This window comes from Haplochromis burtoni, unplaced genomic scaffold (assembly GCF_018398535.1).
Source record: "Haplochromis burtoni strain Fernald_Lab_line unplaced genomic scaffold, NCSU_Asbu1 Contig_368, whole genome shotgun sequence".
NCBI classification, from domain to species: Eukaryota; Metazoa; Chordata; class Actinopteri; order Cichliformes; family Cichlidae; genus Haplochromis; species Haplochromis burtoni.
Window position 1 is genome coordinate 99,890 of NW_024582729.1, and position 14,133 is coordinate 114,022.

Here is a 14,133-nt window from a genome sequence, read left to right on the forward strand (position 1 = left end):
ATATATATTTCACATTATATATGAAAATAATATAATGTAGCTAATCCTCCATAAAGGATTTTACATAATTTGAAGGAAAATAATTGAAATAAGGGTCACCTGGTTGTAAGTGTATGGAGTTTGCGAATTAACACATTCTAATCCCAGGTGCACGCGAACATATACACAAACATGCCCACACACAGACACACAAAAACCCTTTTCACATTCCACTGCCTGTGGGGCGCAAATGAGAAGCGATGTCTACTCGATGCAGAGCCAGTGATCTAGGTAATCTGCCTGTGCTGTGGGAGAGGTCTATTGGTCTACAAATCAATTGGCTTCATGTCCGTGCCATTAGGCTAACATAGCAGTGCTGAGGCGCTGAGAGCAGTAAACAGACTGTTTAATTCCCCTGGACACCAGCCAGGTGTCCTCCTGCTTCCTCCTGATCCCTTTTTTTCCTTGTTTTACTTCCCTGTATTCTATCAGCCTCCTCCGTTCCTTCCTGTCCTCCACTTCACTTGCAGTGATTTTCAGTGGACAAGTGCTTACAGGAATATTGCTTGGAGGGATTGTGTGTGTGTGTGTGTGTGTGTGTGTGTGTGTGTGTGTGTGTGTGTGTGTGTGTGAAGAGAAGAGGTTTTGGCCAATGAAAGTGTCTATACTGAGTAAGTGATCCCTTGGGATGCAGTACATACACCAGGCATCCTTCTTTATCTCCCTGCATGTGTATCTCTCTCCCCTTTTCTCCGTATCACTGTATGGGTTTGTCTCACGCTTTGTTTCTCTCTCTGTGTATCTGCTCGCCTTCCTCTTTATATATATATATTTTCCCCCCTGCCTTTTTCTGTCTGCAGACAGAGCCTGCAAACAAATCGGTAATACGAGGATGCCGAATCAAAACAAATGCACACTCCCAATGATTAGAAAAATGCAGGTTTACGTCCAGGCGGCAAAAAGTTGACCACTTTTACTGTTGCACAGATACACCAGTGACAGATACGCTAATGACTTAGCTTGTATAACGTCAGCAATTCAATTTATCCACTTGGCTGCTGTTCTGCATGTCCTGAATTGTGCTACAGTATGGTAATTGAGCCAGTGTATGTTGACAGATGAGTGTTGTTGGCAGTATTGCTGTTGTGTGTCTCATTTCCTGCACGCTGCTGCAGATTGACTGATAAGATAAGAGGCCCATAGCAACTTCTGAGAGCTTCAGAGTAACTAACAACCTGATGAGGTGCTGTGCTATAGCTTTGATTAAGGAGGGTGCAAGGGACAGCAAAGTGTAACAGGTAGTGAATGAGTGCAGATTAAACTTACATTACCAGTGGCCTCACTGTTTGATGTTCTGCTGGCCAGTAAAGGACAGACACAGTATAGAAATCTGTTTTGTGCTTTCAGATTTGCCCGTTCTGCCAGAACATTTTACTGTTGCTAGGAGACGCTGCAACCCTCGGACACATCTGGTCAGCTGTTAGTACAAGTTGTTAACAAAAGCTGGAGCATCTGCAACAACATGATACTGTTTACAAAATGCAGCTCCCTATAGGCTTGGTGTCAATCAGCTTTTTCAACGAAAGCGTGCAGGGAGGATGTTCGGAGCAGAGAACTCAAGGTGAAGAAGAAATGAGTGTAAAAGCAGAATTCAGATGTTATATGGTGCCGCCATACTGGCTTTGTCTTCCAGTAACAAATATCGTAACTTTCAAAAATGGAAATATCACAGCCTGAATTTCTGGCTCCTCTGTCAGCCTCTTCGTTCCTCAGCCTTGACTCATGTCCCTCATGGGACCTCAGTGGTGGAATGACATTCGTCTTCGAACAGGCCAGCAGAGTCACTCCTTATCTTGTGTCCCAACTCATCTCCTCAATAAATACCTCGTGCCCTTTTCTCTCTCCTCCTCGTCGTCCGACTCTTCTTTTAGGGAGCAGAAAATGCTCATGAAAAGGTTCTGACAGCGAAGCAGCACAGTAATATGGGAAGAAGAAAATAATTGATTTTCTAAAACTGCTTTGCCACTGTGAGACATGCTATGTCACAAATATGTGAAATCGCATGCAAACGTGCACATCCAAACTGTTATCAAGGCCCTGGTCTTTGTCACTCCAAAATAGGCAGAGAAAATAGTATTTGGTGTTTTGGTTCACAGCTTCAGGGTCATTGAGAACGCATTCTTTAATCATCTTTTGGCTCCTTGAGTCGGGCTATAAGAAATGAGCGTAACTATAGAAGCTAACCTCAATGCTATGTTTCTTTTGTAAACATGTATTGTGTTAAATTAGTGGTAATTTATTTGCCAGTTACATCAACAGCATTGTTCTGTGATGATCTGAATGTACAAGTAGATTTGACTTTTGTTTCAGTGCAGCTTAAATACATCAACTGTCGGCCAGATCTTAGCATAAAAGGATTAATCAAATTAATCAAAAGAAAATGTTTCCAGCTAAAATGCTTTGATTAACAGAAGATTAGGCATTTTATTATTCTAGCCATTTTCTTGACTCTTAAGTATTTTTCTAGACCTCTGTGATGCTGAATCTCTGGATAAAATAGCTACAGTTATTAAATTAGGGGATATATTTTTTTAGTCTACTACCTTATCTTTAACTTTTTAACCATTATCTGTCCACTTGTATCAAATAATTGCAGATAACAGTGGGGTAGTTTATGCATGCATTGCTGCATGTGAATAATGGCTCACTGGTGTGTCCTCCTCTAAAGTGGAAAATAAGCTCTCCTATAACACTTTTCACAGTTAAATTAATATTTCTGGAGGAAACCCTGGGATTGTTGAACATTTAATCTTAAGCCATGCTGAAATGCTTTTTTGTAACGTGTTAGTCAAGTCACTTCTAGCTATTCAAACTGAGTCTACATGATAGCTAAGTCTAAGTGGTGGAAACAGCAGTGAGCAGGACATTGAGCTTTATTTACTGGGTACTTTTTATATCCTGGTTGTCATTTTAGGCCGTGAAATCTGCAGTCACCGGATAAACAGAAGCCCGTGTTCACAATACCGAACTGTGTTCATCACCCGTGAATGTGATTACAGCTCTTGATCGATAGACAGTGACACGTTGCTGCTGGATGTCACCTAAGGAGATTGTGCGCTGTGTGCATGTGTCAGTGTGTAAGAAGTACAGAGTGTGTGTAGGTGTGTGTGGGGGGTGGAGGGGTGGGGTATCCATATGCTGTCTGTGCATTTATACACACTTTGCACGCCTGTGTGTGTGTTAAACTCAGATCCAGTGTGGTAATGTGAGATCAGACGTAGCCTGTTAGCCGGAGCCTTACATCTGCTGTCAGCCACTCGCTCTAACTCTGTTAGGGATGTTATTGATTGCTCATTATTACCCCGTTCCCTGAAAGATGAGCGTCCCCTATGATCACATTAAATCTCTCCCTTGTCCAATCCTCCCGAGATGCCTTCTGCTCATCGGTGCCCATCAAATTTCTCCTCCGAGATCTGATATCAAGCAGCCTGACGTTCTTTATTGCCTTTGGTTCTCTTTGCGTCGTGTTTGATTTACTCCAAATAACAGTCTCTCTTTTTTTCCCTAACTTGTTCTTTTTTTCCCCCTCCTCCTTTTTTGAACGGACGCGGTTTAGCTAATTGATGTTTTGCGTCTGTGTAATGGAAATAAGCAAACGTAGCTGAGCAACATTTCAAATTATGATTTGTTTTCTTTTTTATTATCGCTAAAAGATACTCGGAGTTTCATGTTAGCTTTGTGATCTGTGTTTATTGACTTGATAGCAAACAAGAAGAGCTGACAAGAAAGTCGTATGTACTTTATTTTTTTAGAGAGGGGCTATTTTTGCTCCACTGCCTGTTATTTAAATGGCACATCAGTCAGTTGTGAAAGGGTCGCATTAAAACCATGGTGTCAGTCTTCGAAACTCGTTCAAAACCTACAGATGCGCCTCTGACAAATTCCTCCCCGAGCCTCCCCTTTAAAGTCCGTGCCCTTCCCTGTGCCTTAGGTTGTCATTTTCGCTGACGATAAGCAGTTGTTGAAGGTGTCACGCGTCCGCCAGCCCGTGTAAAGTTTGGAACTGTTGAAATCCAGCCCTCAGTGAGAGGCCATCTCATCGGCCCCCGCCGTCCCCATGAATAATGCAGAGCTATCGACTGTGTCAGTTGAGCGCAAGGAGACGTGGCGGCAGGCAGCTTGATATTCAGCTGCTGAAGCTGACTGGATGCCCTCACTTTGAGACAAACTGCTGGCAGACTGCTCTGACTTGAACAGACAGGACCTGAATCTGCTCATATGAGATGAGCAGCGTTGTGCTGGTGCGGAGGTAGTCTGTGTCCCAAGGAAGCCTGAGTTTCTGTTCGAGTAGGCAGAGAGGAAGAAATTTAACGTTCGTAAATCTGTATACACATGTTCTCAAATATTTGTCTCAGCCTCACCTTTGCAGTAAATGTGTGTGTCCGTAAAGGAGTGTGTGAGTATGTGTGTATACGTTCTCCAGCCGGCAGCCTGCAGAGAGCTCTAGTGAGAATCTCCTGCCCCCTCGCCACGACCAGTTCAGTCTCAATGCCACCGATCGATGGGCGTATTGATCCGCTGTTTGACTGTTTAGACAACCTGTGTGAATTCTAGCATAATGCGCAGCACACTGGATTTAAAGATGCACGTGCAGGCCGCACTGCCTTGCATTCGTGTACTGTCTTTCGCATGCCTGCTGTCATACCAGAGAGCTCGTTCTTTCTAATGCTCGGAGCATCACGTGCACAAACATGTGCATCCGAGTTCAGAATAAGCAGCTATAGGTTGTATCTCAGAGCAGATATTGGTGGAGTCCAGCGCCATATACCAACATGTCCGATCGTTCCCTTGTCAGTCGCCCCTACATCATGTATAACATTTTCCCACAGTGTGCAAAGGTGTGAGATTAAGATAAATGACTTGTATTCGTTTACGGCTCACTGTTCCCAAATATCTGGAAAAATTTTTGCACAGTTGTTTGAAGGCCATGACTTTTTAACTTCCTTTTCCCAGGCCTCATTTTGGTGCTTGATGTCGTTTTTGGACCGAACTGTGAATTAGTTTCATTCAATTTTACTTTTGTTAATTTTTCTTTCCATCCAACAGCCAATAAATGATAAAAAAGGTTGGTTATTCACTAATGTCCTTTTTATTGCTAAAGCATCACAGCCAGGCATGAAAGCTTTCCATTTTGGGGGGGCTGGGAGGAGGGTTCCATTTATGTGTTTTAATACACTTCCAAACAGTTGGACTGTGAGACTGGACTCTTTCAGACTCGGTAAGAGGTGTGGGTTGGCATATCGTGCCAAAATCCATATGAAGTGTGCAGAATTTGACACTTCAAACATGAACCGTGAAGGATCCTGCAAGTTCACAGGCTGGGGGTAGAGGTTATCCCAGCCAGGGCCTCTTCAGTAATTCACACACATCCCACAGGCACATATACACACACATATACACACACACACAGACGCACTTTTGCAGCCTTGCACGTGCGCTAAGCACGGCGGGCGTTAATCTCCACCAACTGCTGTTGAACTCTAATCTAGCTTGCTTGCCAAGTGTTTGATACACTGCAAAATCCATCGTAACGAGTAGAAAAGGCTTTAAAATCTTCTTCTTCTTTTTTTGCCCATGTGACAAAAATGAGAGTTTACAGTTAGCTTTCTGTAATTGATACAAGGGGGCTTTATAAATCATGGCATTTTCTGTGGTCTTTAATAGGAAAAAATAATTTGAAATTTGAAGTTTTTTAGTAGCAAATTGGCCTACTGATGTTACAATTGCCATCCAGTCTACTGTCTGAGTGCATCTCCACCCTACCCCTAAACCCCCCTCCCCTTCCAAACCACACACACACACACAACTCGGTGCAGACAGACATAAATGCATCCACAGATGGTGACACCCCGGCAGTCACTCCTGGGCTGGCTGTCTACGTGCCAGCAGCGATAACACATGCAAACACACAAAGACATATGCACACACACAAACACACACACGGCCTGGCGGCAGCAAACACGGTGATGCATCATTGAGCATAGGCTGGTTTTTCTCTAACTGCTGAGGGGAAATCAGTGTGGTGTTAAGTAACCATTCGTGTGGAGCTGAGACCACACACAAACAAACAGCGCAGCGACACTAATAAAAATACATTTACCTTGCGAGATGAATAGAATATGATTGACTAATATGAAAGTTCTCTGGCAGACATGACTCGTGGCCACATTACCGACTACTAAGCTTCTCTGTGAGCAAGCGTCGACGTATTAATACAGCTCCAGTATCATTGTTTAATTCCCCTGACAAATATCTATTGTGCCGCTTTCATACTCTTACTTGGATTGTGATATATTCATTTGTTGATGCGCTGTTAATGTTTCCACTCTGGTTCGGAGTGTGCTGTGTAGGTAATCACCCACTCTGGGGCTGCTGCGCTGCTGTTTGTCATGTAGATCTTCCTGAGGATTGTATTTGAATAATGAGGAAGGCTTGAGCGTTCTCTTGTGCAGAGTGTCTCCACGCTGCCGCAGTAAATGACCTCTGAATAGTTGTTTTGGATTAGCCATCAAAGTCTTCTCTCGAAGTGGCCAATAGATAGGTACTTCCAGAAATGAGTCACTTGAAAATGATCATTGCTGCCGTTGCCATATAAGATAATGGATAACCATTACACTCCATTTTCCCCAGCTCCTCACCCACACAACGCCTGCTCTTGAAATATGATGCATCCACTGTGCTTAGTGAGCACTTAATGTCCAAAAGCACCGTGTTTGTTGAGATTTACAACTGCGCCGGTAGGAGGGGGGTAGAAGAAAGAGTGCGTCGTCTGCGTATAATGTTGTTCACTCAATAATTATCTCATTTTATTTACGAAGACAGACAGCTTTAGACGAGGTTAGAGGCTCTCTCTCTATTATCTCCACCTGCCACCCCTCTATTGTAGCCCCCTCCCTCCTCTGCCCCTAAATGATGTCCTTCATGTCGAGGACTTTCCAAAGTTTCCGTCTAGGAGGAAGAGGCAGGGGAGTGTGTCCTCAGCGCACTCGGTTATGCTGAACAGAGTGTAGGGGAGGAGGGAAGAAAAAAAAGCAGACAAAATTACACCGCACCTCTCGTGCATTGGTAGTCAGATCAATGCCATTTCTGAAAGGATTAGGCCTCCTCTCAGAAATCTATTTTAATTACTGAACACACAGGTAAACAAAGTGGTGGTGGTTCACAGGTATGGATTCGAGCGTCAGAGGAGTATTGATAGCGTGTGGCCCCACGTTAACCTCGGGGCCGCTCTGAAAGATCCTGCCCGCTGCACCCCAGGTGGAAGCGGGGAATGCCGATGTAGCTCCGCGACCACTCTTTCCGTCAGACCGCATTGATGATGGAAACAGATTGAAGTCTACATACTGTGTAGCAAGTTGTTGCATTGCGGTGTTAATGTGTCACATTTTACTACAATTAATCAGAAGCTGCCAGCTTCAGCGTCTGCTAGTCTTCCCATACAGATTGTGCATCCATGTATAACCCTTCTAATAAGGGTTATACATGGGATATACACACAGACAACTTATCCATGCATTCATTACCAAACTCAGGCATTTAAAACTCAGTGAGCTTGTTTTTTACTTAATCTGTAATAAGATTAAAGATTTGCAGAGCATTAATAAAAATGTAGGCTTTAGTATTTTTGGGGTTAATACTTTAATTTGTTGCCGTCCCCATTAGCTGCACGCTAGTAATAGATGAGTAATAAAACAAGAATTTGTGACAGACTTTAGTACCTTAACAGTCATTATGTCAAACTGTTTTCACTAATAGGTGCTAATGGTAAATGATTTATAAATGTAAGAGCTACCACAGTATGGCTAAGTTTAGTTTTTTTTAATACGTGAGTAATTTTTATAAATGATCAAATTAACTGTTAACTGTTAAATCTTTATAGACCAGTGAAATCATTATAATTGCAGCTGATACCACAATAACGAGAGTAGAAACATGTTATTAAAGCTTTATAAATTTTCACTCTGTGTTAGGTTGTTTATGTCATGTTATTTTTGTATATTTCTGTACCTGAGCTGAGGTGACGCAAAAATTTCCCCGCTGTGGGATCAATAAAGTCTTGTCTTATCTTATCTTATCTTATGTAATTTATAGCAAAAAAAGAAGCTAATTTATTGGAGTACTTAATCATTAATAGCTTGTGGATGAGTAATGAGCCACAGATTCTAAAATGACTTTTGGCTGATTTTGCCTTCTTTCTCAAGTAGAAGCTTTCTCACCATATACGTGTAAATGCAGACGGGGAAAAAACAGCTGCCGTAAGATGTTTAAGCAGCAACAAATGGGTTTAAGTTACATACTTTATATCTTTCCACCTATTGATGATGTGTCTGGTTTCTGCATGCTTGTGAAAGGCTTTTCTGATGAAAGAGGCGCTATGGAGATGCTGCTGAGGTCGTGACACTGTTAGAGCACACTGGTGTTGAGAGTCTTTACAGATGTTTTGTTCACACGATAAGAATAATCTGTTTTGCCTAAGTGGGCTCAATGTGTGCGTGCGTGTATTGTGCATGTGTCTGTCTTCATTTTTTACTTCATGACTGTGTGTGTGTGTGTGTGTGTGTGTGTGTGTGTGTGTGTGTGTGTGTGTGTGTGTGTGTGTGTGTGTGCAGGGCTGTCTTTGAGGAAGGAACCCTGCATGGAGCTGGGTGATTAGGCACGCTGCGCTAGTCACAGGAAATGGAGTATCTGACGGACAGGCCAAGTGCATTATAGATGAATGTCGTGCGTTAGCAGCGCTGAGCCCCTGCCGAATATCTCTCAATTTCCTCTCTGAATGACAAAAGAAGCCACGCACAATTTCCTTCATCCAGAGCATTTGTTTAACTGCGCCCTACCCATTTAACCCACCCATTCAATAGTCTGTCTAGTAAAAGGAAATTTAGACAGTGTCAATTTATACAGCTTTAAGGAAGATCTGATATGGGCAGGCAGGGGTTACGAGGATACGCCTCTGGAATTTAGTTAGAGATTTACGGTGATTTGGTCTGATTTCTCCCATAAGCTAAACTTGGTATCGTCATTAAACATGTCCTAATATTTTGAAAGTGTCAAAAACAGATTGATTTATTTTTTTGCTCCAGAAATATTTTAGAGTTGGTTTGGCTGTGCAAACTTATCCCAAGGTCACAGATCGCTGATTACAATGGGTGTTAGAGTTTTTTAAAGTTGCTGTCATTTGTCAAATATCTTTATATCGCAGCTCCGAGCTGTCATCTTTACAGAATCCCCACCCCCACCCACCGTCTTTGAGTTAGTGACAGCTCATCTCTCCCGGTCACTGCTCGCCGTCTAGACTTTGAACTCGCTCTGTTTACTTCCTTATCTGTTGTTGTTGTTGTCGTTACTGTCGTTGCTTTGCGGCAGACTAGTCGTTGTAATGGTAAGCTGTGGCTGGACTTGAATCGAAGGCTTCAAAGATGTGAATTCAGGCTATTTTCAGAGAAAAAAAGTCTGTCATGGAGGATGGAAATGAAATTAAATTTCTGCAAGCAACACTTCTGTCTGTAGTTTGGACTCGGTTCAAATAAGGTTGTTAATAATAACATTTCTGTCACTTTATGGATTGCAATTTCTGCTCCAAAGAATAAACATGATTTCAGTTTTGATTTTGTGCGCTCATGTATGTGTGAGCGAGAGAGGGCGAGGGCGAGAGAGACACCAGCTCATGACTAATTTTATAATTAATTGCCTTTTGGAGGACCTAATCACATTATTTGACTCTCTACTGTAGGTTGTGTGCCAATACAGCGTAGCCTGTGGCTTAGTCACAGTGTGCCGGACTCATTAACGAGGCAGTCCGGAGATTTGTCAAACACACACGAGGCCTGCGTGCATAGAAAAATGCACACACATATGTCATTAAACAATAGCTGCGTACTGTATGTTGTGTACTGAGGTTTTTTTGTGCTGTGATTTAGGGGTTAAAAGATGCCCTCTGGTGTATTTGATAAGGATTTGAATAACTGGCTGGTTAGATTTCCCCTGTGGTGCGTGAAAACGGGTCTCTCTTGATGAAGTTATCGCTTGTCATGCAGCTCTTTCTACTCCTCCTCGTCCTCCTCTTTCTCTTCCAACGCTCGGCCGGAACGCATTTGTTTAAAGGAAGGGGAAAAAAAAGAATTACGACACAATAGTTTGTTTTTGAAGGTCTCTGGTGAGTGTTTATGTTAGAAAGACAAAGAGGGGTGCACATTTGTACGCCTTGTCTTGGCGTGTGTGTATACGCATGCAGTGGAAACATGTGTGCCAGCATGTCTTTTTCGCGTACGCACACATACACATACGGCTTAATTATGGCGTTACCGAAATGGGCAGTTTGCTCTGACACCCCGCTTGCAGAATCACATAGCAGACAGACTTAAAAGAGCTCATTAGCTCTCTCTAAAGAGCTGTTTACTGCATATACACACACACAGAGTAATAGGCAGTTCTGTTGATGCAGATGGATGCCGAGTGTAATGAGAATTATTAGGCTTCTCTATGTGGAGGCTGGAGGAGAGGGGTGAAAAAAGCTGGCAGACTAGACGCTTCAGAAGGTGGAGAAGATTTCTGCTGGATGTTTCACCCGAGTGCATGATTTCTCTCTCTCCCTTTTTCTCGGCAACATGTACGACTCTTGGTTTAAAAAAACAAAACAAAAACAAAAAAAACTTGAACACCTTATTGCATGTGTCTGTCCAAATGATCTGTAAATATGTCTGCCAGGTCTGCAGCTCGATCAAAGTGCTGTAACGAGACCAAAAACAAATGAATGGAAATATTTCTTGTTAAATATTTAAGCCGGAGGCCCCACGCATGTAATCTTGTAACCTTAATGAAGGCCTCTGCAGCCAAAGGCCAAATTGTGCTCCACAAGTAACAGAACAATTTTATATTTTAAAGAAAAGAGCCTTGACTGTTTGTGAAAATGAATGTGTGATGCTTTTTATAACAAAGGGATATTGAATCGCCCTTTGACAATGAATTCAATGACTTTCTTTCAATGTCTTTCAAGGTCATTCATAGCAAGTAAAGGGATGCACCATCACATTAGGGCGCTTTGCTTTGCTCATTGCCCCTGGTTTACATCACATTGAATTAAAGGATACACCCCTGAATGATACCAGTCAGTCCTCCTCGATCTCTTCCATATGTTTTGGAGAAGGAGCAGCAAGTTCAAAGTGCTCAGTTCAAAGCATCCGTCCTCATTTGAATAACGTAGCGTAATCGCTATTACCTTATTTAAATAGTGCAAGTTATCGTTTGGCCTTCATTTGCATTGCAGGGTAATCACTGCTTCTCTGCATTAACCTCATTATAGAAGAGATGAAAGCCCTGATGGAGCCTGACATACTCTTTTTATATATGTTATCTTTATTAATGACAGTATTAGAAAGATCGTGTTTCTTTAAACAGAGCACATAAGAGTTTGGTGCATGTCGGATTACAGGGAGTGAAGACTAAGACTTTGAAGGCCTTTGTTTTTTGTGTTTATTCCTCATTTCTATTACCTTCATCATTTTTATATATTACTCTTATTTCTTTCTATCCTCACACCTTCTTTTGAATTATTTTGTGTAATAAGATAAGCTGGAGTATTTTAGCTAATAACACAGCTAGATAAAAAGGTACGCCAAATTACCTAAATGTCATCAACGGATAAGTCTAAGAGAAAATGAACAGTTTTTTTTCAGTACTTAGCATCTCTCTGTGTCTTCTGCTAATAGTTAGATTCAAATTATGTTAATTAATGTGATTAAAAAGTAGCAACACCAAAGGTGTGGCACCTTATTAAGCTACACTAGCTTTGCTAGCTGCGTTGTTTTTCTTTGGGGGGGGGTTTCACCACATACACTACATCAGTAAAAATGCATGCATTACTTTTTTTTTGACAAAGGAGGCAATTTATCATTTATGTATATGTGATTGATATATTATACCTGAGATGTGGCATTCATAAATGATAATGGCTAGAGAAAAACTTAGCTAATGCTAGTTTGGCTAGCTCTTTTATTTGATATAGCTCATACCTATTTGATTGTTTTACTGTATCAAGTGCACATTAAGATCCTTTTGAATGGCAATATTTAAGAAAATAAAATGTTTTGAGTGTACATTTGAAGTTGATTTTTATTTTATTTGAAATGTGTATTTTATTTTGTTCATAGCTAAGGTTAACAGGGTCATCTCTTGCTAACTTTCTTTTGATGTAGCTTTCGTGCTTCGGCTTATTGTCTGGCTGCAAGAGGACATGAGAATTTCTCTAAAGTTAAACATATATACTCAGGCATTAACAATAAAGCAAAAACCAAAAAAAAACCCAAAGCCTTAAAATACAGTTTTTTCTCTACATTAATATGAATATATACTAGATGTCAATAGTTAGCCTCTGTTCAGTTTTTATAGAAAAATGTTTATTTCAGCCCAGATGGTGTCATCTATTACAGAGATTGTGTGATATCTTTAATTTCTTTAAAAAGAATGTGTCATATCATAGAATATATATTTATAACATTTGCTGCCACTTGCTCTGCACTATACCAAATTAATATTATGTTATGTCCATAATCTTCAACTGAAGCACTGTTGAATGCCCATTTAAGAAACATCTGAAGGTGGATTTTTCTGTGGCAGAATCACCCTGTGTCAGCAATGCTGTTTCACTGTAGGTCTGTGCCACTGCAGAGAGGAGAGTCACTCTGATAGTATATACAGTGATTATAGCCCCTGAATTAGATGGGGAGTGGACAGTTTGTTTGTAAGAAAAGGTCTATAATAAATAATAATAAATATAATTTAATAATAAATATATACATGTATTTACAGATAGTTGAACACATGGCTGAATCTGTTGTCCTCATCCATATCTGCTTTATAGTTATTTGGTAATGCTTAAAAGTTAATGTTGGAACTATACAGACTTTATGTGCAGTCTTTTGCTCCTGGCTACGGATCAGACATGACGCTTAGAATACAAGCTTGAGAGCAGCCTTGAATTGTTTAATATTTTCAGTGATCTTGTTCTATTAAGGATTGATCAATACTCATTGACACTGGCTTACTGACAAAATAACAAGAAAAATAACAAAACTGCACCCTCTGATGGACTCCTGGAAACACAATTTTTTTCTGTGGACTCTCTGAGCTACTCAGATTAAAATGGTTACACTGCTGTATGAACGCATTGGAATCATCACAGAGGAATGTGACTTTGTAGCGTTTTGTCTTTGCAAATAGTGCTCTTTGGCAGTTGTGCAGCCATTTTTTTTAATATCTGTTAAATGTTTCTTTGCTGGTGTGAAATCTGAATTTTGTCTAGAGCGTTGTTCTTATTTTCTCCTGTTTTTGGAAATGTAATTTCCTCTTAGAAATACTGTCCTTTTTATATTGCTGCCTTCACTTAATATATTCTCAATATTAAAAGAGCCTCTTAGCTAGCACAAAACTTCGCCCAGCTCTATCTGAGGTGTTCCCTGCTCACTACACTGGGAGGGTGATGGGCACGCCAGCCCCGCAAGACTCCCCTCGGCTAAAATGTTGTAAATTAACACAATTAGCAGATCGCCATTCTGCTAATTAGCCACTGGCGTCTGCTGAGAGATGGCTAGAGAGAAGAATCAGAGAGGAAATAGGAGTCTAGGGATACCCCCACCCCCACCCCTGCCTGTGTTGTTACCAAACAAACACAGGGCCTCAGAAAAGAGAGCAAGAGAGAGTGAACGTGTATTTGTTTGTGTGTGCTTGCTTTCTGCGTTTTTTTCCCCATGTTTATGTGTTTGCAGTAGCATAAATGGATGGGAGGAAGGGAAGATTTGCTCCTCCGTGAATGCATTTTATTGTGCGTGCTGGCTTTATTCACACAAGCACAAAAACACACACATAAACCAATTTTGAAACAGGGATTGCTTACTAGACCCCCAGCTGTGGGTCTCTACATGCAACCGCTGCCAGTCAATAAGTCGGAGGAAGTAGCTTAAATGACACCGATATTATCCTTTATTTGTGTGCACTAAGTCAAATCAAACAGGGTTCAATCTGCTGTGCGGCTGCTGTGATTACGCCCAGTCCAGCCTTTGATAGTGCCACGGCTTTGATAGTGAGACAACGATGGAGCCA

At 41.4% G+C, this 14,133-nt stretch overlaps 1 protein-coding gene across 1 annotated transcript in view; it reads left to right on the top strand.

Moving 5' to 3' along the window:
- LOC102308140 (fidgetin) overlaps nt 1–14,133 on the top strand; it is a 38,765-nt gene that overhangs the window by 17,349 nt on the left and 7,283 nt on the right. The gene's annotated exons all lie outside the window — the stretch shown is intronic.